Source organism: Palaemon carinicauda, chromosome 8, assembly GCF_036898095.1.
Source record: "Palaemon carinicauda isolate YSFRI2023 chromosome 8, ASM3689809v2, whole genome shotgun sequence".
Classification (NCBI taxonomy): domain Eukaryota; kingdom Metazoa; phylum Arthropoda; class Malacostraca; order Decapoda; family Palaemonidae; genus Palaemon; species Palaemon carinicauda.
The window spans coordinates 62925378-62950128 of NC_090732.1; the positions used below are offsets into that span (position 1 = coordinate 62925378).

The following is a 24751-nucleotide window of genomic DNA, read 5'->3' on the forward strand; positions in this document are numbered from 1 at the left end:
CCCCAAGACTGGGGATAATGAAGAAAGGAGAGGTCCAGACACTCACACATTCATTCTAGGCTTACTACCGGGGTAACATCTGCCCTCAACCAACTGCTACTTGTCCTACAAGGGAGACAAGGTATTCATAACCACGTTTTGTGCAGTCACCGCAGGACCTATTGAGAAATTATCCAGGTTCCTGTGGGTTATGTCTTACTGGTAGTGGGCTGTGTACGTTGTTTGTCCTTTCCACGTGCCCGCTTGTAAGACCTGCGTCATAGAATAGTACTTTTTGAACGCCAAGAATGTTAATACCCGACATCGTGAGTTCTGGGTCTACAGTCAGGAGGAGTGGAGGTCTTGTTTGTAGCACTCACTCGATGATCTGTGTAATCCAGGAGAGATCAAATTCTTGTGATTCTCCTAGACTCTCTTGACTTGTGGATGGGCTCTAGCGATTCGTTTGAGATACTTCCTCATGCCCTCACAGTGCACAGTAATAAATGATCTGGGTCATCAGTTACAAAACAGACACTCACAATCCAGAAGGGCCCTGAATCTAGAATCCGCAACAGCCGGATTTTGAGTCTTGGCAACAACCTCAGGGACAAAGCTGTGAGTCACTTGCCCCCATCCCCTTGAACAGACGATATTGTAAGGCAGATCCTGTAGCTCACTAGCTCTGAGTTAACAATAAACAGTCTTCAAGGTCAAGTCACGGTTTGATTACTAAGCGGTTAGTAAGATTGCTCTTTTCCAGGCTTGTAGTACACGAACTACTTTCAAAGAAGGTAGTCTGACTTTCGATTGATGGCATGTGCACTCTAAACTTCATTGGATGAGAGACAATTCCATCGAGGAAGAAATATTAACTCCACTCAATCTAAAGGCTTGGCTCAAGGCTGAAAAGTAGCTTTTCACTGCTGAGACAGAAGAGTTTTTTCTCCCGGGTACAATAGGAACTCGGCTATCACTAGGATAATGGCACTGAGAGGAGCGATACCTCTTTCATGACACCAGCAACAAAAGATGGCTCACTTCCCCTGATAGACGGCAGAGGACAATTCCTGGAGCTATCCTGCCATCCTCCTCGCAAATGTTTGCAAAAACCCTTGCTCTGTGAGAAGTTGCTGGATAACCTTCAAGCATGAATTGAATTGAATTAAATATAAAATTTAAGCCTTAAACCAAGCATTGGGGCATCAAAAGCCATTCAGCACTGTATAATGCAAATCAATCAATCATACCTGTACACTCGCAAGATTTGGTACTATTTTAAACTTTAAAACCAATCGCACAACTTTCATACAATAACCTCTAAATGCAAAATAGAAAGGGATTAAAAGGATTGAAAAAATAAATAAATATAATTAATTAAAACTCTTGATATAAACAAATACCGTACTCTTAGTTTTCTTAAGTTCAGGGTATTACAATTTTACTCCAGGATATCTCTTAAAAGGTTTGTCCTGGAGTAAATGGGTCCAATGAAGATTATAAACAGGACAATCGACTAAAATGTTTAATATCTATTGTCACTTGACATATATTACAAAAAGGGGTCTGTCTCCCTTCCCCAATCTTCATTAAATAATTGTGGGTTCCATAAGTATAGCCAATACAGCGATGCCTCGCAACACTAAATCAATTGGTTCCATAAGGGCTTTTGTTAAGTGATTTTTTTCATGCAGTAAGTTACCTTTTACATGTAAATAGCCTAATTTGTTCCAGCCCTTAGAAAAAAACCACAATATATGATTAAAAAAAGGATATGCACCACTAAACAATACTAAATATTAAAAATACTGTAATTTGATCATTTAATAATAAATTAACATTGATAATCTGAAAAATAAGAGTTTAATTAGAGTAAATAGTAAAAATGCAGTAACAGCAATGTGAAACCTTACCTTCGGAGTGAGGCAATGTCCGAGAGCGAAGTGCGTGGCGGTAGAGGAGGATGAAAACAGCAGAAAAAGTTTATGCATAAGTGCCAGAAAACGTAAACACTTAACTTTACAAAACAGATTTTTGGGCTCAAGCCATGACGTCCTGATGGAAAGTTCCTTCAGTAGCTTCCTTAGGGTATATATGACTACAGTAGATATTCCCAGAGAATGAAACTAAAGGTCTCACAGAATTCTAACTTCTGGCGCGAGTACCCTAAAGGTTTCCCTCTGGATATTGTATATCAACAGGGGACGCATGCATTAACATGCCACATGGCTATCTGCACCCCACCTAGCGTTAACGTTCGAGGGGGAGAGGTGGTGAGATAACTGAGGAGCCGCTCCAAAGTTACCCTCCTTCGTTACTGCTACGGTACTCGCGACGTAAACAAATGGCAACCATATTGTTGTGACGTCACGTCCGTCCTCATTCCTCTGTTAGTAGCTTCTACGTCAGTTGGTTTTTCCGGATTGCCTTTCTTTATCCGTGTCATCGATCGTCATGTCGTAGCCTTCGACCTCGCCTTCTACTGGAAAGTTGAGTACCAGGTTCTTGTATTGTTTAAATAAGCTCTGGCCGTAAAGTAACGATTTTTTATCCTTAAATCTTGTGTTTTGTGGCAGAGCTGTGTCTCGACCGGAGGCGCCATTTTACGACGCCGCTGTTCGCCTCGCATGCTTTAATTAGTTAGCCAGAACAGCCCTCCTGGTCTTATAACTAATTAATATCATTAGTTATTTAGTCTTCATTGCTAGGAATTAGTTATATTATGCCGTTAGTATTCGTTTTAGGCAACTAGTGTTTGCCTAACCCCATGCTAGATTGCTAGCCTAGCCCCTAAGCTCGATAGCCTAGTGTTCATGTTTACTTTGCACGATATAATAAGTGTTCCTAGGTTATTTTAAATGAAGATATAGGCATTCTAAACATACAAGATTCAGTGTTGCACATGTACTTTCGCCTTCTAGGGACCATACAAGGGACCGTGCTTGGTTCACCCATACCACACTCCCCTAACCCAATGTTGGGGCCCTTGTATGTTTCCTTTTATCCCCTGTTACCTACTGGTAACCTCCCTCTGGGTAGCCTTGCTATATCTTAGCCCCCCTACCCAGGATAGTTCTCAGGTAGGTTAGGCTAGGTTGTTCTTCCCTCTTCCCTACATAGTATATGGAGGGACCTAGGACAGAACCCCAGAATACCTATCGCTCTTCCCAGTCCACCTTAGGGGAACGACTTCCCCTTAAGGTATCGACTGAGACCGAAGGTGAAAGGGCTCTGCCCTTCCCCCTAGACTGCACTTAGTTGGGACACTCCCTTCCTCCCTGCAGCCTAGCGATGCGTCTTTCCCAAACCTTCCTAACCTAGGAGAAAGGTTCTCCTGGTTTAGGTTAGGCCTTGGGGGATTCTGTTTTATTATAGTTTAGGACAGTACACCAGTGCTGTACCTGATCTGAGCTAACCCTCCCTAGGTTGGGGAGCGTTTCTCTCCTGCCCGATCAGACTAGCACCTAACAGATTCCCCCCACCCCCTAAAGACCCTTAACCCCTCCCCCACTCTAGCCCTTTGTGTTGGCTTGCCTTCACACTCCTGTCCGCTGTCCTACAACTCCTCCCCTGGGGAGAGTTGTAGGGTTAGCTATGCTCTTCTGCTTGGCTGGCCACTCTGTTACACTTCCCCTACATAGTCGTACTATGGAGTGGTGCCGGCGGCCTACCTGCTGGCAGAAGGTCCCCCCTCTTTGAGTGCCCTCTGTCCCTCCCTTGGGTTACCACAGGCTTCCGGCCGTCTGCCGGCTCCCTGCCGCCGGATGATAGGCGTATCCCCTCCTATCATGAGAGCACTCCTTCCGGAGGGAAGCCGGTCGGGTATCGGACATTACCCTTCCTTACCTTTCTCTCTCTCTTATCATGGTGCCGGTCCACTGCCGCCTCCGTTTGCTGGCGCTAGCTGCTGACACCCCAGGTGACCTTTCCACTTCATAAGATGCTACCATCCTAGGATTACCAATGGCGACAGCCTGCCGGCTGCCGGGGGCTGCCGCCCCTTGCCGACGCTAACCGCCGACATCCCAGGTATCCATCCCCTCCATCTTATGAGGTCAGCTAAAGTTCACCAATGCTGACAGCCTGCCGGCTGCCGGAGGCCTCCGTCCTGCCGGCGACCCGCCGCCGTGCCAGCGATCGCCTCCCTCTGTGTCTCCTATCTCTCTGCTGCTCAATGTGTGGCCTTAGATGGATTCACCCCGCCGGACCGGCCTCCAGCTTTCCGCCGGTCTGCCGGCGCCGCTACCTAAGGCTCTAATGGACAAGCACCCCTCCCCCGGCTGCTGGCCCCGCGCCGGCAGTCGCTCTGATGCAGCCGGATAGCCTGACCACTTTTTCTTTGGTATTTCATACCTTCTAAAACAGTGGCTATGGTGTACGGTTGCACAGTACAACATTTTCCAGCATACTCTGTGCTTCTCAGTGCAGTCTCTTGCCGGGACCTACTCAATTATATAAGGGGGTTTATCCTATTTTCCCCCTCTCTCTCCCTAGGGCCTAGGTTCTGAATGATTTCAGATCATTTCCATTCTGTAGACAATTCCTTAATAAGGAAGCCTAAGCTTGGCTCATCCATAAGGATGCTCTCCCTCCTTTAGAACCTTCAGGTCCTAAGGAATTTAGAAAAGGTCACGGTAAGCAGCTGGACGAGATTCACAAGTATGTGTCTTCCTACTTCCTTTCTAGCTCACCTATCCTGAGCTCATAATAATAAACCAATCTTACAGAGATAAGTCAATCTTAATCTTAAGAGTAATGTAAGCCATAACTATGTCTTCCACAAACTCATAGCCTCTTTCTTTTACAGGAGTACGTGAAGTGTGAGAGATCCTTCTGCGGAGTTCGCCGCCCGGACTTCTACCGGCATATGGCGTGCCGGACCCACGCCCCGTGTTGCCAAGAAGGGTAACCTCAAGTACTAGGATCCGCAGACCTGTTCAACCTGCAAAGGCCTTCTTGACGAGGCGTTCGATAACCCTCCGTCCAAGGAGGTCAGGGACATCGCTCGAGAGAAACTGCGCAAGTGGGTGCGCGGTTTCCAGAAGAAGGCCACCGGGCCTTATCTCCCATATGAAAAGATGAGGGCCATGCTTTTCCCAAAAGCATCTTCAGATTCTGTGGTTCCCCAGGATCAGATTCCCACCGTTCAACTGGTGGTTGAACCCGACATTTCGGTTACACTCCCAAAGTGTCACCTAGACGAGGTGGAGACGTCGGAAGTGTCCGATGATACCGAGAGGACCCTCATGGGGGAGGATCTGGAGGAAGAAGAGGATCAGGTGGAGTACCCTGATTCGGAGGGCGAGGTCGCCCCACCAACTCCGGTAACCCCTGTAGTGGTCGAGGAGCCTGTCCCCTCTACCTCCACCGCCTCGCAACCCTTGCCAACCGCCACCAAAGATGCCATCCGGATGTTGATGGCTCTGATGGACGAGAAGCTCCGAAAGAATCAGGAGGAGCTCAAAAGTACTATTATGGTGTTTAAGCAACCGAAGAAGATCTCGGTTAAGGACCTCCCCCACTGCTCGGAGTCTAACCCCTGGAGGTACGCCGAGCATATGTCAATTACAACTGGAAAGATCTTTATAAACGACAAGCTAGGATCCATCCTCTTGGAAGAAGTGGAATTCTTCCCCAGCTTTGAGGCTTACCCGGACTGTTACGTCCGGCTCAGGTCCGAACCGGCCTCCAAGGAGGAGACCGAACCCAAGGAAGTGATCGTGCTCGATCACTCAAAAGCCCAAGCCATGCTGGCAGACTGTCTTAAGATGCCGGCATTAAGCAAGAAACACCCGTCCTTTCTTGCTCCCTCTACTGCAACCTTTCCCTTCGTGGAAAAGGCCTTCCATGCGGTCATGAAGGCGGTGGAGGAAGGAAAGCCCTGCCCTACACTGGAGGAGTGCAGGCCTCTCTCCCTCGCCCTTCCCCCCGACGACAGATTCTGGAAAGATATCCAGTTTACCTTCACGGTCGGGAAACTGGAACCTGACGCAGCTGGTCGTCAGTTTAATGAAGACCTTCCAAAACTAAACGACCACCTTCTTCGTCGGGAACAGGAGACCAAGGAGAGGCTAGCCGCCTCCCTGTCCCATCAGATTCAGCCCGAAGTCATGGCCGGGGACGCTAGGGTCCCAGACTTGTATATGGTTCTCGCGAAGACCCACCTAGTCACAGTGATGAAGGACTTATATAGCTTCATCAGGGCCCAGAGAGCCTGCAGAGAGTTCGTGTTTGCCAACGCGGCTGTAAAACACGAACCCAGGAAACTAATCTCCTCCAACATCTGGGGCAAACATCTCTTGCCCTCAGCCTAAGAGGAAATCTTCAAAATCTAGGCCCCAGCATCGTCAGCCAAAACACCAGTTTCCGGCTCCCGCTACTCCCCAAGTGGTCGCGCAGCCACAACAGACCTTTCAGTTGGTTCCCCAACCGGTGGTGTCGCAGTCACCGGTCTTCACCCCTGCCTTCGAACGACAGTCCGCTACCTTTCGTCCCAGAGGTAGAGGCTCCGGCAGAGACTCCTCTCGCCGTCCCTCCAGGGGCAGAGGAGGAAGGGGAGCTAGCGGCCGAGGTGGCAAACCCTCGGGAAACCAGAAGCAATGAAGTGCTTCCGGAGGGAGGAAGACTCCGCCACTTTCAGGATCGTTGGACCTTCGATCCTTGGGCACACAGCATCATCAAGAAGGGACTAGGTTGGAGCTGAACACAACCACTTCCAACCTTCCACCAATTCTTCCAGCCATCAACCCCCCTCTTGGAAGAATATGTCCTAGAACTCTTGAACAAAAAGGTGATCAAGAGGGTAAAGTCCACCAGGTTCCAAGGAAGACTATTTTGTTTTCCAAAGAAGGACTCAGACAAACTCAGAGTCATTCTCGACTTGTCCCCCTCAACAAGTTCATTGCGAACAACAAATTCAAGATGCTGACTCTTCAACAAATAAGAGCCCTACTGCCTCACAAGGCCTACACGGTCTCAATAGACCTGGCGGATGCCTATTGGCACATCCCAATGAACCACCACGCTTCCTCCTACCTAGGATTTCGGCTCCAAAGAAGAAGCTACGCCTTCAGAGCCATGCCCTTCAGGCTCAACGTGGCTCCGAGAATCTTCACCAAGCTAGCAGACACAATCGTCCACCAGCTACGCCTTCAGGGCGTCCAAGTGATGGCCTACCTCGACGACTGGCTGGTCTGGTCGACATCGCCAGAAGAATGTTTGAGAGCTTGCAGCAAAGTCACCCAGTTCCTGGAACATCTGGGTTTCAAGATAAACACCAAGAAGTCTCGCCTCGCTCCAGCTTAGAAGTTCCAATGGTTAGGAATCCATTGGGATCTTCAGTCACACCGCTTTTCCATCCCGCTGAAGAAAAGGAAAGAAATAGCCAGGTCTGTCAGAAGACTTTTAAAATCCAAACGGATTTCAAGACGACAACAGGAGCAAGTACTCGGCTCCCTACAGTTCGCCTCAGTGACAAACCCAGTGCTACGAGCACAGCTAAAGGATGCCTCAGGAGTCTGGAGACGAAACGCATCCATCGCTCGAAGAGATCTCAAGAGACCCCTACCGAACAGGCTTCGCTCACTTCTAAGCCCGTGGTCAGAAGCAAGGACCTTGAAAAGATCCATCACTCTTCAACCTCCACCTCCGTCGATCAACATCCACACAGACGCCTCTCTGGAGGGTTGGGGAGGTCACTCCCATCAACGACAGGTTCAAGGAACATGGTCTCCCCTGTTCAAGACGTTTCACATCAACATCTTGGAGGCCATGGCGGTTCTTCTTGCTCTGAAGAAATTATCCCCGCGTCCCTCGATCCACATCTGTCTGACTCTCGGTAGTAATCAGATGTCTCAACCGTCAGGGCTCTAGATCGCTCCACATAAATCAGGTGCTTTTACCCATCTTCCGCCTGGCGGACAGGAAGAAATGGCACTTGTCTGCAGTTCACCTACAAGGATTCCGCAATGTGACGGCGGACGCTCTATCGAGGACAAGCCATATAGTCGGAATGCTCTCTAGACACAAGATCATTCTCCTTCATCTCTCGTCAAGTCCCGGAACTACAGATCGATCTCTTCGCGACGAGCGACAACAAGCAACTTCCTTGATATGTGGCCCCTTACGAGGACCCCAAAGCGGAAGCTGGATTGGAACAGATGGTCCAAGATTTACCTGTTCCCTCCACCCAACCTTCTGCTGAAAGTCCTCGCCAAACTGAGAACCTTCAAGGGGACAGCAGCTCTAGTGGCTCCCAAGTGGCCTCGGAGCAACTGGTTCCCCCTGGTCCTGGAGCTACAGCCCAGGATGATCCCCCTGCTGGGCCCAGTTCTCTCCCAACAGGTGCAGAAGTCGACTGTCTTCACTTCATCAAAGAAAGTCAAAGACCTTCATCTCATGATTTTCTCTCCCTAGCCGTAAAGAAAAGGTTTGGGATCTCGAAGAAAAGTTTAGACTTCCTAGAGGAATACAAAACAAAGTCTACCAGAAGGCAATACGAATCATCCTGGAAGAAGTGGGTATCCTTCGTCAAGGCAAAAAACCCTACGGAAATCTCCATAGATTTTTGCATGTCCTTCTTCATTCACCTTCATGGACAAGGCTTAGCTGCCAATACGATTTCCACTTGCAAATCGGCCTTGACTAGACCACTACTGTACGCCTTCCTAATAGATTTGTCCAGCGAAATCTTCAATAAACTACCGAAGGCGTGTGCTAGACTCCGTCCAGCACCTCCACCGAGACCCATCACCTGGTCCCTGGATAAGGTGCTCCATTTTGCCTCTAGCCTCGACAACAAATCTTGCCCTCTGACTCAAAAAGTAATTTTCCTTTTTGCTCTCGCCTTGGGAGCCCGAGCCAGTGAAATACAGTGAGCCCTCGCTACTTCGCGGTTCGATTATCGCGGATTCACCACTTCGGATTTTTTTTATAACGCATGTATATACATACATCGCGGATTTTCCGGAAATTTCGAAAATACCGCGATATATGAAGACCCCAAATACGTACAGTATTTCGTTAATTCCATTAATACTGTGATTAGTAATATCTGCTCTTACTGATGGTTCATTGCATTACATATGACATATAATTCAGTACAGAAAGAAATAAAACACGAAAAGAGAATGTGATCATACGATAATTCAGTATACAGTACGTAGTAAAATTAAATCGAACATGGAACGCAAATTAGATGCAGTCATACCGTATTTGAATGGTGTAAGGCTGCTGATGGCTACTACTACAAATGTAATGGATGTGCATCTTTTCCATGAATCTTTTGTATGTATACGTACGTAGTACTGCATCCAATAATATTCTTTGTTGCAAAAATCACATCTCGAATAAGCGTACATATCCTACAACAAAACAAGCGTAAAAAAGCGTACGTAAAGCTGTATACGTAGTACCTTGTATTTGAATTGGTAACTACTACGTACCATGTAAGACAGACTGTGATTGGTTCAAGTGCTGATAGATGACGAATCAGATCCCAAGTTTTGAAATCTAGCCTGTGATTGGTATTTTGACCGCTTCTCCAACCCGCAGCATCTTTTCGCGACCACTTCGTTTGCCGCTCTCTCGCCGGGTAGATGCTGCTACGTTACTGTGAACTTTAATCTGTGCTGTGCGTGACTGTTTTAAGTTGAACTTTTTGTTGAACTTCTGTTTAACCCCTACTGTACAATGGCTCCCAAGCGTTCTGCTTCTACTAAGGCTGGTAGTGAGCCTAAACGCCACCGAAAGATGACAATTGCTGAGAAGGTGACACTTCTCGATATGTTAAAATAAGGCAGAAGTTACGCGGCCGCAGCCCGCCATTTTGGAGTGAACGAATCCACCGTTCGCTACATCAAGAAGGACGAGGCGAACATTAGAAAGACGGCTGCCATCACCTTTAGCAGATCAGCGAAGCGAGTCGTTACCACGCGTAATAAAACGATCGTCCGTATGGAAGGTGCTTTAGCAGTCTGGATTGCCGACTGCCGGAAGAAGAACATAGCCTTGGATACGAACACCATCCGAACCAAGGCTTTGGGCTTGTATGAGAATTTTGCGGCAAAGGAACCTCAAGACGACGATGGCGACCATGCTGAAGAAGACAAAGATGATGTAGATGAACCTCAACCAGGGACATCCACTGATTCCCAGCCTCAGAAACAACGTTTTTCCGCCAGCAAAGGATGGTTCGCGGAGTTTCAGAAACGCTTCGCCCTGAAAAGCGTTTCCCTGCATGGCGAGGCTGCTTCCGCTGACACTACCGCTGCTGAAACTTACGCGAACGAGACGTTCAAGAACATTATTGCTGAAGGTGGATATAAGCCGGAACAAGTGTTTAATATGGATGAGACCGGCTTGTTTTGGAAGAGAATGCCGTCGTGAACTTTCCTGTCTAAAGAAGAAGCCAAAGCCTCTGGCTTTAAAGCGTTCAAAGATCGCGTAACCCTCGTGATGTGTGGCAATGCTGCTGGATTTTTGCTAAAGCCGGGGCTTATTTACAAGCCGAAAAATCCTCGCGCTTTGAAAAATAAAAATAAGAATCTCCTTCCCGTGTACTAGATGCATAATCAAAAAGCATGGATTACGAAGATGCTGACCTCCAACTGGTTCCACCAGTGTTTTATCCCGCAAGTCAGCAAATATCTCGTAGAGAAGGGCTTGCCATTTAAGATCCTTCTCCTTATGGATAACGCTGGTGGACACGCAACTGATCTGTCGCATGAGGGCATTCAGGTTGAGTTCCTGCCACCCAACACCACGTCATTAATTCAACCGATGGACCAGGGGGTTATCAGGGCGTTCAAGGCCCTCTACACGAAGAATACCTTGGCGGACCTCGTTGCGTGTGTGGATGCTGCCCAAGATGATGAGGATGAAACTTTCAATTTGAAGGCGTACTGGCGGAAGTACATAATAGCCACGTGCCTGCAGAACATCCAGAAGGCACTGCAAGAAATGAAACCTGCTACTGTCAATGCGAGCTGGAAGAAGTTGTGGCCCCAGATTGTTTACGATGACGAGGGATTTACACCTGCCGAGATTCAACACACTGCAATACACAAATCTGTGCAGTTGGCTGCGATAATTGGAGGTGACGGGTTTGGCGACATGACGACTGAAGACGTCGACGAGTTGTTGGACTACCATTCCCAGCCGCTAACTGACGCAGACCTAGAAGACCTGACGAAATCGGCCAGTGAAGAAGACAGTGAAACACAGGAAGAGACCCAAGAAAATGTCGAAGAAACGGGCTTAACATTAGAACGGCTTGCCAAGTTCTGCAACCATGCGAAGGAGTTGAAAGAAATGTCGCAAGAGTGGGAAGAGGATATGGTTCATTCTATGCAATTCTGCAACAAGATCGATGACGTCATGACTCCCTACAGGATGCTCTTCGAGCGAAAAAAGAAGCAGCGGCAGCAACTTCCAATCACAATGTTCTTCCAGCCTCGCAAAAAAGAGCCAGTGCCTCCTGCTACTACGCCTTTGGAAGAAATTGAAGAAGTGTCCCACGAAGAAGTTGAAGAGGTGTCCCAGGAAAAGACACCTTCGTCTGAAGAGACGTAAAATACTATCATCGGCTGCACAGTAGAAGACATCATCAGCTTCATCATCATCATTTCTACAGTGTAGCAAATTCATCACCATCATCATTCAAGTTTTTCTTCAACATCTTTCGTGGTGAGTACAGTAACAATCTTTATTTTTTTTATTACATGTTTTACTTTAATATTCTAACATTTTAATATTTGTGCCTGTTTTAGTTTAGTATGCATCAAGTTGAAGGGAAGGTTTTAAAAGTCTGAATATACATGTTATAACCTATCATATTTTTTTGTTTAAAATTTACATTTACGTACGTAAACCAACACACACACACACACACACACACACACACACACACTCTCTCTCTCTCTCTCTCTCTCTCTCTCTCTCTCTCTCTCTCTCTCTCTCTCTCATAAATTGTTTTCCTGCTTTGCTACGTATGTACTGTATGATTTTATATAGATACGGTAAATAATATTTGTAATAACATATTTTCTAAAAGCTTTTACTGTAATATCATTATTTATCACTTTCATCGTGCGCGTTAAATGCCTTCGTTTGTTTATTACGATCGAAGATGGAGCGTACTTTATGACGACATAAAAAAAACATTTCATTTGGAAGTCCTAAGAAAAATTAAGTAAAACATTGGTAATAACAAAATCAACATACTGTATAATCAATATAATCGATGCAGAAAACTAACCTATACACAGATGTGTAAATGCGTTTGTTTCTTCATTATGATCAGAGATAAACGTAAACAAAACATTGGTTGCCATTTTTTATCGTGCTTTTTGGCGTGTTTAGGAAACGCATGATATAAAATCGCCTTTAATATTTGTGCCTGTTTTAGTTTAGGGTAGTGTAGTACATGCATTAAGTGTTCTGTACATTAAAGGGTAGTTTGTTAACAGTACTACGTACAAGGGAAGGTTTTAAAAGTCTGAATATACATGTTAAATAAATACGTAAATATGGTGTCCCTACTTCGCGGATTTTCACCTATCGCGGTCGGGTCTGGAACCTATCTACTACGATAAACAAGGGCTCACTGTAGTGGCATTATCAAGAGAAGAGGGCCAGATACAGTTCACCGACAAAGGTGAACTTACCCTCTTCCCCGACACCACGTTTCTCGCTAAAAACGAACTACCCACCAAAAGATGGGGCCCCTGGAGAATCTGCCCCCGGAAGGAAGATGTCTCTCTATGCCCAGTGGAGAGTCTTAAGGTCTATCTTCGAAGAACTTCAGACTTTGGTGGAGGACAACTCTTTAGAGGAGAAACATCGGGTAGTGACCTGTCACTGAAACAACTAAGAGCGAAAATCACCTACTTTATTCGCAGAGCGGATCCTGAAAGTACACCCGCAGGTCATGATCCTAGGAAAGTCACCTCTTCCTTGAACTTTTTCCAAGGAATAGATTTCGAAAGCCTCCGATCCTTTACGGGCTGGAAATCATCGCGAGTGTTCTTCAAACACTATGCGAAGCAGGTGCACGAAATAAAACATTTCGTGGTAGCAGCCGGCAGTGTAATGAAACCTGCTGCTTAGATCTGTGTAGAACAGTGAGTTATTTCGGGACTCTAACTCAATGGGTGCCTGTGTTGACCCTAGTGTGATATATAGTGATTTCAAGGGACACAGAGTTACTGATAGATTGTTCTTCATCAAGGTGAAGTGACATAGATTCTTACACGTGTGCCACATGTTCTTGGACATGAAGTGTATATTGACTCTAAAGACTAGCGTTCCCCTGGGAACTTGTGTTTAAAGGCAAAAACTTTCCCTTTCAGATTCCACATCACCGTCTTTACTGGAAATCTATGTCTGCTATCCAATATTATTATTGTAAATAATTTCTGTAATTCCTTGCAATTTTTCAAATAAAATAATTATTTTATTTACCATACGCATCTTATTTCGCTCCTATCTTTCATATGAAAATAAATTGCTGTTATAGTTTTATTTGCCCCTAATCCTATGGTTATTTTATGCCTAATATTCCTACTGTTTAATATACACTCACCTAATGGCATAATATTGTTCTTACACAAATATTAACCTTCTGATCTGTCTTCGAGACCGGCACGATCTCTTTGCCCAGGTGAGTCTATCTTCGTCAGATTACTTTGAGATATCCCTCTTGTCCAAACAGGTCTTTCCTGCCAGGGGGGCAGGAAGCCAGGTCGTTGTAAGACCAATGGTAGTGACATTCAACGGAGATGTCACGGTCTCTACGGTCACCAGACCATAGGAATATTGTTCGAAGTAGAAGGCACTTGGAATGGGGAAAAATCCACGATACATTAATTCTCTGGTACACTTCCATCAGGACAACATGGCTTGAGCCCAAAAAAACGGATTTTGAGCAAAGCGAAAAATCTATTTTTAGGTGAGATAGCCATGTTGTCCTGATGGACCAGCCCGACTGTTCCAGTTCAGCCTGCCAGGCCCCTCCCTGCTATACTGTATCGCGGAGGTTGGTAGAAGCTGTACTTCGGAATGAGGATTGACGTGACGTCACACAATATGGTTGCCATTTGTTTACGTCGCGAGTACCGTAGCAGTAACGAAGGAGGGTAACTTTGGAGGGGCTCCTCAGTTATCTTGCCACCTCTTCCCCTCGAAGCGTTAACGCTATTGGGTACTCACGCCAGAGGTTAGAATTCTGTGAAACCTTTAGTTTAATTCTCTGGGAATATCTACTGCAGTCATATATACCCTAAGGAAGCTACTGAAGGAACCTTCCATCAGGACGACATGGCTATCTCACCCAAAAATAGATTTTTCGCCTCGCTCAAAATCCGTTTTATAAATGACAGAAAACATTAACACTTAATTTCAGGAAACGCATCTTCAAATGGCAGGAAATACTAACACAACCTTACGATAAACTTAAAATAAAATTTCTTTTTATTTTATTTTTCTATTTTTTTTTTACTTTACGTTTTCTATTTTCTAAATTTAATTACACTACGCATTTTCTTCATCACTGCCACTTTCATTTCTTAGCTGGTGCTTGGTCTGCTTCTACCAAAGGCCTCTTACTACAGTGAACCCTCGCTACTTCGCGGTTCGACAATCGCGGATTCACCACTTCGCGGGGTTTTCCCATAACCCATATATATATACATATCGCGGATTTTCCGGAAAATTCGAAAATACCGCGAAATCTGAAGACAACCAAATACGATATTTTGTTACCTGTAATTCCATTAATACTGTAATTAGTAATATCTGTTCTTACTGATTGTTCATTGCATTACATATGATATATAATTCAGCACAGAAAGAAATAAAACACGAAAAGAGAATGTGATCATACGATAATTCAGTACTGTATACAGTACGTAGTAAAATTAAATCGAACATTAAACGCAAATCAGATGCAGTCATACCATATTAGAATGGTGTGTACTGTAATGGATGTGCTTCTTTTCCATGAATCTTTTGTATGTATACGTACGTAGTACAGTACTGCATCCAATAATATTCTTTGTTGCAAAAATCACATTTCGAATAAGCGTACAAGAGAGAGAGAGAGAGAGAGAGAGAGAGAGAGAGAGAGAGAGAGGCGTAAAATAGCGTACGTAAAGCTGTATTATTATTATTGTTATTATTATTATTATTGGTTGTTGTTGTTAATAAAATTATTATTGTTATTATTATTATCATTATTATTATTATTATTACTGTACAGTATTATTATCATTATTTATTATTATTACGGTATTGTACTTAATCTACGTACGTTCGGTATGCGCGGGGCATCTTCTATGAGTAGGTAACCAACGCATCATAGTACTGTAAGACGGGTTGTGATTGGTTCAAGCGCTGATAGATGACGAATCAGAACTCAAGTTTTGTTATCTAGCCTGTGATTGGTGTTTTGCCCGCATCTCCTACCCGCAGCATCAAAGTTCTCGCGGGGCTGGATCGTCCACTCTCTGTTACCGCGTATCGCTGAGTAGACGTTCTTAAGTGTGTGAATCTGTGCTGTGTGCGACTTTTTTAAGTTGAACTTTTTGTTACTGTAAATCCTACTGTAATGGCTCCCAAGCGTTCTGCTTCTCTTAAGGCTGGTAGTGAGCCTAAACGCCACCGAAGGATGATGACGATAGCTGAGAAGGTTACGCTTCTCGACATGTTAAAAGATGGTAGAAGTTACGCGGCCGCTGGCCGCCATTTTGGCATCAACGAATCTACTGTTCGCTATATCAAGAAGGACGAGGCGAACATTAGAAAGACGGCTGCAATCACCTTTAGCAGATCAGCGAAGCGAGTCGTTACAACGCGTAATAAAACGATCGTACGCATGGAAGGTGCTTTAGCTGTGTGGATTGCCGACTGCCGGAAGAAGAACATAGCGTTGGATACGAACACCATCCAAACAAAGGCTTTGAGCTTATATGAGAATTTTGCTGCAAAGGAACCTAAAGACGACGACGGCAACCATGCTGAAGATGATGATGATGCAGATGATCCTCAACCAGGGACATCCACTGATTCCCAGCCTCAGAAACGTTTTTCCGCAAGCAAAGGATGGTTCGCGAAGTTTCAGAAACGCTTCGCCCTGAAAAGCGTTTCCCTGCATGGGGAGTCTGCTTCCGCTGACACTGCCGCTGCTGAAACTTACGTGAACCAGACGTTCAAGAATATTATCGCCGAAGGTGGATACAAGCCGGAACAAGTCTTTAATATGGATGAGACTGGCTTGTTTTGGAAGAGAATGCCGTCGCGAACTTTCCTGTTCAAAGAGGAAGCCAAAGCCTCTGGCTTTAAAGCATTCAAGGATCGCGTTACCCTCGTGATGTGTGGCAATGCTGCTGGATTTTTGTTAAAGCCGGGGCTTATTTATAAGTCGAAAAATCCTCGCGCTTTGAAAAATAAAAATAAGAATCTCCTTCCCGTGTACTGGATGCATAATCAAAAAGCATGGATTACGAAGATGCTGACCTCCAACTGGTTCCATCAGTGTTTTATCCCGCAAGTCAGCAAATATCTCTTAGAGAAGGGCTTGCATTTCAAGATCCTTCTCCTTATGGATAACGCTGGTGGACACGCAACTGACCTGTCGCATGAGGGCATTCAGGTTGAGTTCCTGCCACCCAACACCACGTCATTAATTCAACCGATGGACCAGGGGGTTATCAGGGCGTTCAAGGCCCTCTACACGAAGAATACCTTGGCGGACCTCGTTGCGTGTGTGAATGCTGCCCAAGATGACGAGGATGAAGATTTTAACTTGAAGGCGTACTGGCGGCAGTACACCATAGCCACGTGCCTGCAGAATATTCAGAAGGCACTTCAAGAGATGAAACCTGCAACCGTGAATGCGAGCTGGAAGAAGTTGTGGCCCGATATTGTTTACGACGACAAGGGATTTACTCCGTCGGAAATCCAACACTCTGCAATACGGAAATCTGTGCAGTTGGCTGCCATAATTGGAGGCGACGGGTTTGGCGACATGACGACTGAAGACGTCGACGAGTTGTTGGACTGCCATTCCCAGCCCCTAACTGACGCAGACCTCGAAGACCTGACGAAATCGGCAAGTGAGGAAGAGAGTGATACCCAGGAAGAGACCCAAGAAAATGTCGAAGAAACGGGCTTAAAAATAGAACGGCTTGCCAAGGCCTGCAACCATGCGAAGGAGTTGAAAGAAATGTTGCAAGAGTGGGACGAGGATATGGTTCGCTCGATGCAATTCTGCAACAAGGTTGATGACATAATGACTCCCTACAAAATGCTCTTGGATCGAAAAAAGAAGCAGCGGCAACAACTTCCGATCACAATGTTCTTCCAGCCTCGCAAAAAAGAGCCAGTTCCTCCTGCTAGTACGCCTTCGGAAGAAATTGAAGTTTCCCAGGAAGAAGTTGAAGAGGTGTCCCAGGAAAAGACACCTCCGTCTGAAGAGACGTAAAATACTATCATTGGCTGCACAGTAGAACACATCATCAGCTTCATCATCATCATTTCTACTGTGCAGCAAATTCATCGCCATCACCATTCAAGTTTTTCTTCAACTTCTTTCGTGGTGAGTACAGTAACAATCTTTATTTTTTACTTTAATATTCTTACTGTACATTCTAAAACTGTATTTGTGCCTGTTTTATAGTTTAGTACTGTACGTACTGTATGCATTAAGTTAAAGGGAAGGTTTTAAAAGTCTACATGTTGTAACCTATCATATTTTTTTGTTTAAAATTTACATTTACGTAAGAGAGAGAGAGAGAGAGAGAGAGAGACACACACACTCTCTCTCTCTCTCTCTCTCTCTCTCTCTCTCTCTCTCTCTCTCTCAAATTGTTTTCCTGCTTTGCTACGTACAATACTGTATAATTTATAACATAGGTAACATATTTTGTAAATGCTTTTACTGTAAATACTGTATGTACTGTATCATTATTTATCACTATCATCATGCGCGTTAAATGCCTTGTTTGTTCTGAGCGTGGTTGTTTACTGAGCGTACACGCCGTCGTTTCAGGCGGAGTCATAAAGAAAAACATTTCATTTAGAAGTCCTAAGAAAAATACGTAAACTAAAACATTGGTAATAAACAAATCAACATACAGTACTGTATAATCAATATAATCGATGCAAAAACTAACCTATACATATATGTGTACTGTACACTAAATGAGTTTGTTTCTTCATTATGATCAGAGATGAACGTAAACAAAACATTGGTTGCCATTTTTTATCGTGCTTTTTAGGTGTTTAGGAAACGCATGATATAAAATCGCCTTTAATATTTGTGCCTGTTTTAGTTTAGGGTGCTGTAGTACATGCATTAAGTGTTCTGTACATTAAAGGGTGGTTTGTTAACAGTACTACGTACAAGGGAAGGTTTTAAAAGTCCGAATATACATGTTAAATAAATAGGTAAATATGATGTCACTACTTCGCGGATTTTCACCTATCGCGCCCGCGTCTGGAACCTATCTACCGCGATAAACGAGGGTTCACTGTAAAATATTCGTCCAAAGAAGCTTGTTTCTGCCTGCTTCTTAAAAATTTTCCTAAGCACACTTAACCGCATGCCAGCCTCCTATTTCTTGATTATTTCCATCTCCATCTCCATAGAAAACATCATCCTCTTCTTTCTCTTGACATCAGCGACTTTCTTGGGACCCATGGCTAATGATCTATCGTAAGTATCACACACGATAACAGTACGTACTGTAAAATTGTTACAAAAGGAAAATCACAAACACTAAGTCAATGCGTACGATACCGTTACCAGAACGAGAAGACATAGGAACGCTGATGCGCAGATGCACGATAGGATACAGTACAGTAGATGCCGACCAAAAGGAGAGCAGGATCTAATGGTGGTAACAAGCACCCGAGTAGGGAGATAACCAATTGGAACGCAGGAAGATGGTAGCGAGTTTACGGGCTGGCGGAGCGCAAATTTTAAAACCCGTTTCGGATACGGTTGGGCTCCCGCTCCGTACCGCCTTACGTTGTCCGAAACATTTTTCGTGATCAGAGTCGTAAAATTCTTTGCATCTCCTTTCGTGAAGTGAAAATTTTGTAAGCCGATTCTTTCATAGCTAGAAGTTTGACTGTATGCAGTCTAGTTAAAATGATGTTATCCCTCCTACTTGTAGAATTACAAGATGACAATTTATCCAAAGAAGGGCAGAATTGCTTCAATTTTGTATTGGTGGTCAGTTCAGACCATCTTACTCAAGTTCTTTGTAAGGAATAATTATGGGGGATGGGTTAAGTAGCCCTGAAGCTTCCTTAGCTGCCTTATCTACTCCCTCATTTCCATCCACCCCAAGGTGTGCAGAGACCCAACAGAAATGAACACGGATATTCTTCATAGACTGCAGAGGTACTAACCAGTCCTGCACCTCTTGTACTAGATGATGATTATTATCATTATTACTTGCTAAGCTACAACCCTAGTTGAAAAAGCAGAATACTGTAAACCCAGGGGCTCTAACAGGGAAAATAGCGCAGTGAGGAAAGTAAACAAGGATAAATAAAATATTTCAAGAGCAGTAACAACATTAAAATAAATATTTTCTATGTACACTAAAAACTATAACAAAACAAGAGGAAGAGAAATAAAATGGAATAGTGTGCCCAAGAGTACCCTCAAGCAAGCATACTAACCCAAGACAGTGGAAGACCATGGTACAGAGACTATAGCACTGCCCAAAACTAGAGAACAATGGTTTGAATTTGGAGTGTCCTTCTCCTACAAGAGCTGCTTACCATAGCTAAAGATCGGCGTCAATGATCTTAGATGTCAGAAAACCTCAAATCAATCAATCAACCATAGCTAAAGTGTCTCTTTTACCCTTACCAAGAGGAAAGTGGCCACTGAACAATCACAGTGTAGTAAACCACTTGGTAAAGAATTGTTAGGTAACCTCAGTGTTGTCAGGTGTATGACAGAGGAGGATACAGTATGTAAAGAATAGGCCAGACTATTCGGCTTATGTGTAGGCAAAGGGAAAATGAACCATAATCAGACAGAAGTATCCAATGTAGTACTGTCTGGCCAGTCAAAGGACCCCACAACTATCTAGAGGTAGTATCTTAATGGGTGGCTGGTGCCTGGCACAATTTGAGTAAAATGCTATTGAAATCCGTAAAAATTGTATAAAAACTATTTTGATTACCATTCTTAAAAATATATCAGACTGCAATAATTATTGCATACACCTCAGCAGTAAATACTGAAGAAGAGGCTGGAAGTTTCTTTCTAATAACAATATCACCCACCACATCTGATCTTCCAGCTCCTGCAGCTGATTTGGAACCATCTGTAAAAAAAATGTTCCCCATGATTATGAGCAGCAAGATTTAAAAAATCACGTTTCATTACCTTACTGGGCAAGGTATTTTTCCCTCCTGCCATAAAGCCTACTCTGCTATATGTGCTATTAACAAAACTATTTCTCTGGCATCATTTTTCAGCTGTACAGTACTTCCAAAGGCTTTGGCACTCTTGATCTGTTAAGAGCCCGATCTAAAGAACCCCTACCATATTTACTGTTTGCATTATTTCTCATAGCGAGGGACCTAGCTAAAATGCAGATGGAAAGGGGAGGCATGCCAGAATCCACATACAGACTATAAATGGGAACTATTCAGTATGCAACAGTGCAGATGCAGAGCCCCATATTGTGAACAACAAGTTTTTAAAGTAAAGTTTAACTTCCTCATACACAAAGATGTATAAATTCTAAGCAAAGTTGTTCTATCAGCACCCTAATCAAAATATTATACATCTTTAAGATGTTTAGTGACACTTTAACTCTTATGGATAGGTCATTTATATGGGGACCAAAGGTAATTTTCTTGTCGAAAATTACCCCCAAGAAACTTGACATTATCCTTAACTGGCAAAATACTATCATTTAGGGGACCAATCACCATGTCCTCCATTTTTCTTTTAATTATTCAAATTACAACATTTCTCTATGTTTTAGATATATATAATACCTTCATCATATAAAAATTTCAAGTCATTTGATCAAAAACTTTTTGATTTATTAGCAAAAATCATGATTTTTTAACAAACTTTAGGTACATTTTTCTCCACCAATATGACATCAATTGTATTGAAATACCCTCAAAACTTACCTTACAAATCGAATAATTATGACAGAATTTCAATTTTCCCTTTCCCTTTTTTTTAAAGAATTTTTTCTTAGTTTTCTTCGTCTAGACATTAAATAATCATGAAAAAAGGAGAAAAGGAAAATCAAACTTCAGTTACTCAAAATTATGGGATTTTCATCCCTCTTTAATATGATATCTTTCTTTCTAAAATCGAACTATAAATACGTGAGAAAAATGTACCTAAGTGTGAATAAGTATGTCTTTGAGTTATGAGCTCCCATAGATTTGCAATAAATTTTTGCTTTTTTTCTTTAAAAAAAAATCAAGATAACATTATCATGATAACTTTACTTTGTACTTTTGTTTATCCTACACAAAGACTCCCTAAACAAGGTATTTAAACCCTAATTTTACTAATGCTCTTGGTGTAAGGGTGTCATGAGTTGCCAGCAGCCTCTCATTGTTACCAGAGTTTTAGTTAGAATGTTCCAGCTTTGTACTTTTTTCATGTCTCCCTCTCTTTTTGGTTCTTTTTTGCTGCTCTCTGTTTACTTTTTGTTCTTTTTTTGACCTTAGGTAACATTGGCCTTACTATAAAGTTAACGAAGACGTTGTGAAGACACAATGTACATACGAACTGCAAGTAAAGAAAACACACATGCAACGTAACTTCTATACGTCTTTGGAAACTCTGGCTGTTCTTCTCATAGATCGTATCTTGCATTCACCTACCCTATACCAATACCTTCCATCTCTGCCAGACGTACGAGATTTTGAAATATAAGTGAAAAAAATCGCTATATAAAGGCCAAAATCAACACTCAAAAACGATTCTGTCAAACTCAGTCATGCAGACGACGCAGTAAAGATGACGTCATCATATAAAGACCGCTCTATCTTCATTATTTGTAAAAATAATTGGCTGAAACTTCTGGAGAGCATGTACGATATGTTTCTACATACGTACTGTACATAGAAACAATAAAACGGATTTTGAGCAAAGCGAATAATCTATTTTTGGGTGAGAGTGCCATGTCGTCCTGATGGAAGGATTCCTTTAGGTAGCCTTCTAAGGGATATTTGCTACAGTGATAAACCGGTCTCCAGGATTCTAACTCCTGGCACGAGTATCCAATTAAGGATATCACATCATATCAGGGGACGTATTTTTAGATACGACACACAACAATCTTCACCCCGAATAGATTTAACTTTTTGATGTAAGGGGGAAGAGTGGTGAAAGGAAGGGGGTGGCGATCTAGGTACCCAGTGGACCTCCTTCCCTATTACTACTACGACGCCATTCCTTTTCTTGTCGTTAAGCAGAAATCGCCGCAGATAAGAGTAATTTTGGGAGGGGTCAGCAAATGGGTGGGTCCATCAGGACGACATGGCACTCACCCAAAAATATATTTTTTGGTTTGCTCAAAATCCGTTTTTTGGGTTCAGGCCATGTCGTCCTGATGGAGGCATACTATAGAATTAACTTGAAATTACTATAGCTGGGGGTTTGTGTATGTGCCTTCTACCTTGAATGGATTTCCTTATCTGGTCTGCTAGACCTGTATATAAAATCCCAGTTGACTGTCATTTCCACTAAGTCTGGAACTGGTTTAGTGCTTCCTGCCCCCTGCAAGGAAAGTGTCGACATCGACAATAAGGATTCAAGGTTTTAATTTCCGCAGGAACGGAGGGTAAGACTTTAGCAATTACTTTTCACTTGCCTTGGAAATCTGTATCCTGATTTCAAGTTCTGGCCCTTCTAGGGCCTAATTAAAACTCTAGCATGTTTTATTTGTCTGTAACTGAGATAGCAGTAATAAGACGGAAATAAGTTTAGTATTTTTACTTTGCAACTAGATTATCAAACCGGACGCGAAAAATCGATTTTAGGGTGAGATAGCAATGTCGTCCTGATGGAAGGTTCCTTCAGTAGCTTTCTTAGGATATATTTGACTACAGTGATATTCCCAGAGTATTAGACTAAAGGTTTCCAGAATTCTAACTTCTGTCGCGAATATCCCTAAAGTTTCCTTTTAGGATATCGCATAATATCAGGGGATGTATTCTTGACACGCCACATAGCAATTTGCACCCCACATAGCGTTTACGCTTCGAGGGGGAAAAGTGGCAAGATAAAAGAGGAGCCCTTACAGAATTCTCCTCCTCCGTTACTGTTTGAGTACTCAGATGACGTCATATTCGTCCGCCATCTTGGATGACGTCGTATCTGCCCGCCATCTCATTCCTTGTAGCGTTAAGTCGGTACTCTGAGATACAGTAAGATTGGGAGGGAGTCTGCCAAGACCTTTTCTAGAAAGGAGGGCGGGTCCATCAGGATGACATGGCTATCTCACCCAAAATCCGTTTTTTGAGCTCAGGCCATGTCGTCCTGATGGAAGTGTACCAGAGCATTAATGTATCGTGGATTTCCCAGTTGTGCCTATCGACTTCAAAACAATCTTCCCTGGTCTTTTAAGACCAAAGAGACCTATGACATTACCGCTATATGTCATTTCTGCTAATCATGTACTATGTTAGCGCTTCTTGCCCCATACAGGGAAGAGTCAAACTAGACTCGGGAAAAGTCTCAAAGTTGCATATTATATGTAACCTACCCAGCACTCAAAGGAGACATGCCGGCCTCAGTGTATGTCGTTAGCCAAGGTTTGTATCAAGTATTGGAACAATTTACATCCAGCCGGGAAGGTTTGAATAAGTGTTGGAACAAGAATATTTTTCTGTTCAATATATCATGCCGAATAAAGGGTAGAAGAAATGCTCACAATTAGGCTTTATTATAATGTTTATGGTGAAATAAGACGCATAAAACCATTAGGTATTTATTGACGAGCAATAATTAAAGATAAACATACATGTATCATAATGTAAAACTTATAGTAATAGCATAGATAAGATGACATGAACAGAAATGCTTGTGTTATCTGAAATGTAAAACTTGCCATCACACATGTAAATTTTTGTTAGAAATTGTAATGTCTTTCTGAGAATTCTTCTATTTACACTTGTGTACGAAACACATGGTGCTAGTGTTCAGTCTATGTTATATCACCTTAGCAAATCGGAACAGTCCATCATGTCATCGTGAGGACAATTCACTACTATTTTGCACTCTAGGTGCCAACATATACACCCTAAGAATTGAAGTCCCCTACAATTCACTGTTCCTCGCAGCACTAAGCGACACGTTTTAGCACACTACCTGCCGCTACCACGAAGCACTTGACTTCCTGCACTTGCTTTGGGTAGTGTTTTAAGAATACCCTGGATGACTTCCATCCAGTAAACGAACGAAGACTCTCGAAGTCCATCAGCTGGAAGAAGTTCAAGGAAGAGGCAACCTTCCTAGGATCATGACCTGCGGGTGTACTGTCAGGATCCGCTCTGCGAATGAAGTAGGTGATCTTCGCCCTTAGTTGTTTTAGTGACAGGTTTGAAACCGATGTTTCTCCTTTAAAGAGCTGTCCTTCTCCGAAGTCTGAAGTTCTGCGAAGATAGACCTTTAGACTCTCCACTGGGCACAGAGACATCTTCCATCAGAGGGCAGATTCTCCAGGGACCCCATCTCTTAGTGGGTAGCTCGTTCTTGGCGAGAAACGTTGGG

At 43.6% G+C, this 24751-nt stretch overlaps 1 protein-coding gene across 1 annotated transcript in view; it reads right to left on the bottom strand.

Annotated features, from left to right (window-relative positions):
* The window catches only part of ifc (delta4-sphingolipid-FADS-like protein ifc), a 299271-nt gene that overhangs the window by 104155 nt on the left and 170365 nt on the right, over positions 1-24751 (bottom strand). The window lies entirely within an intron of this gene.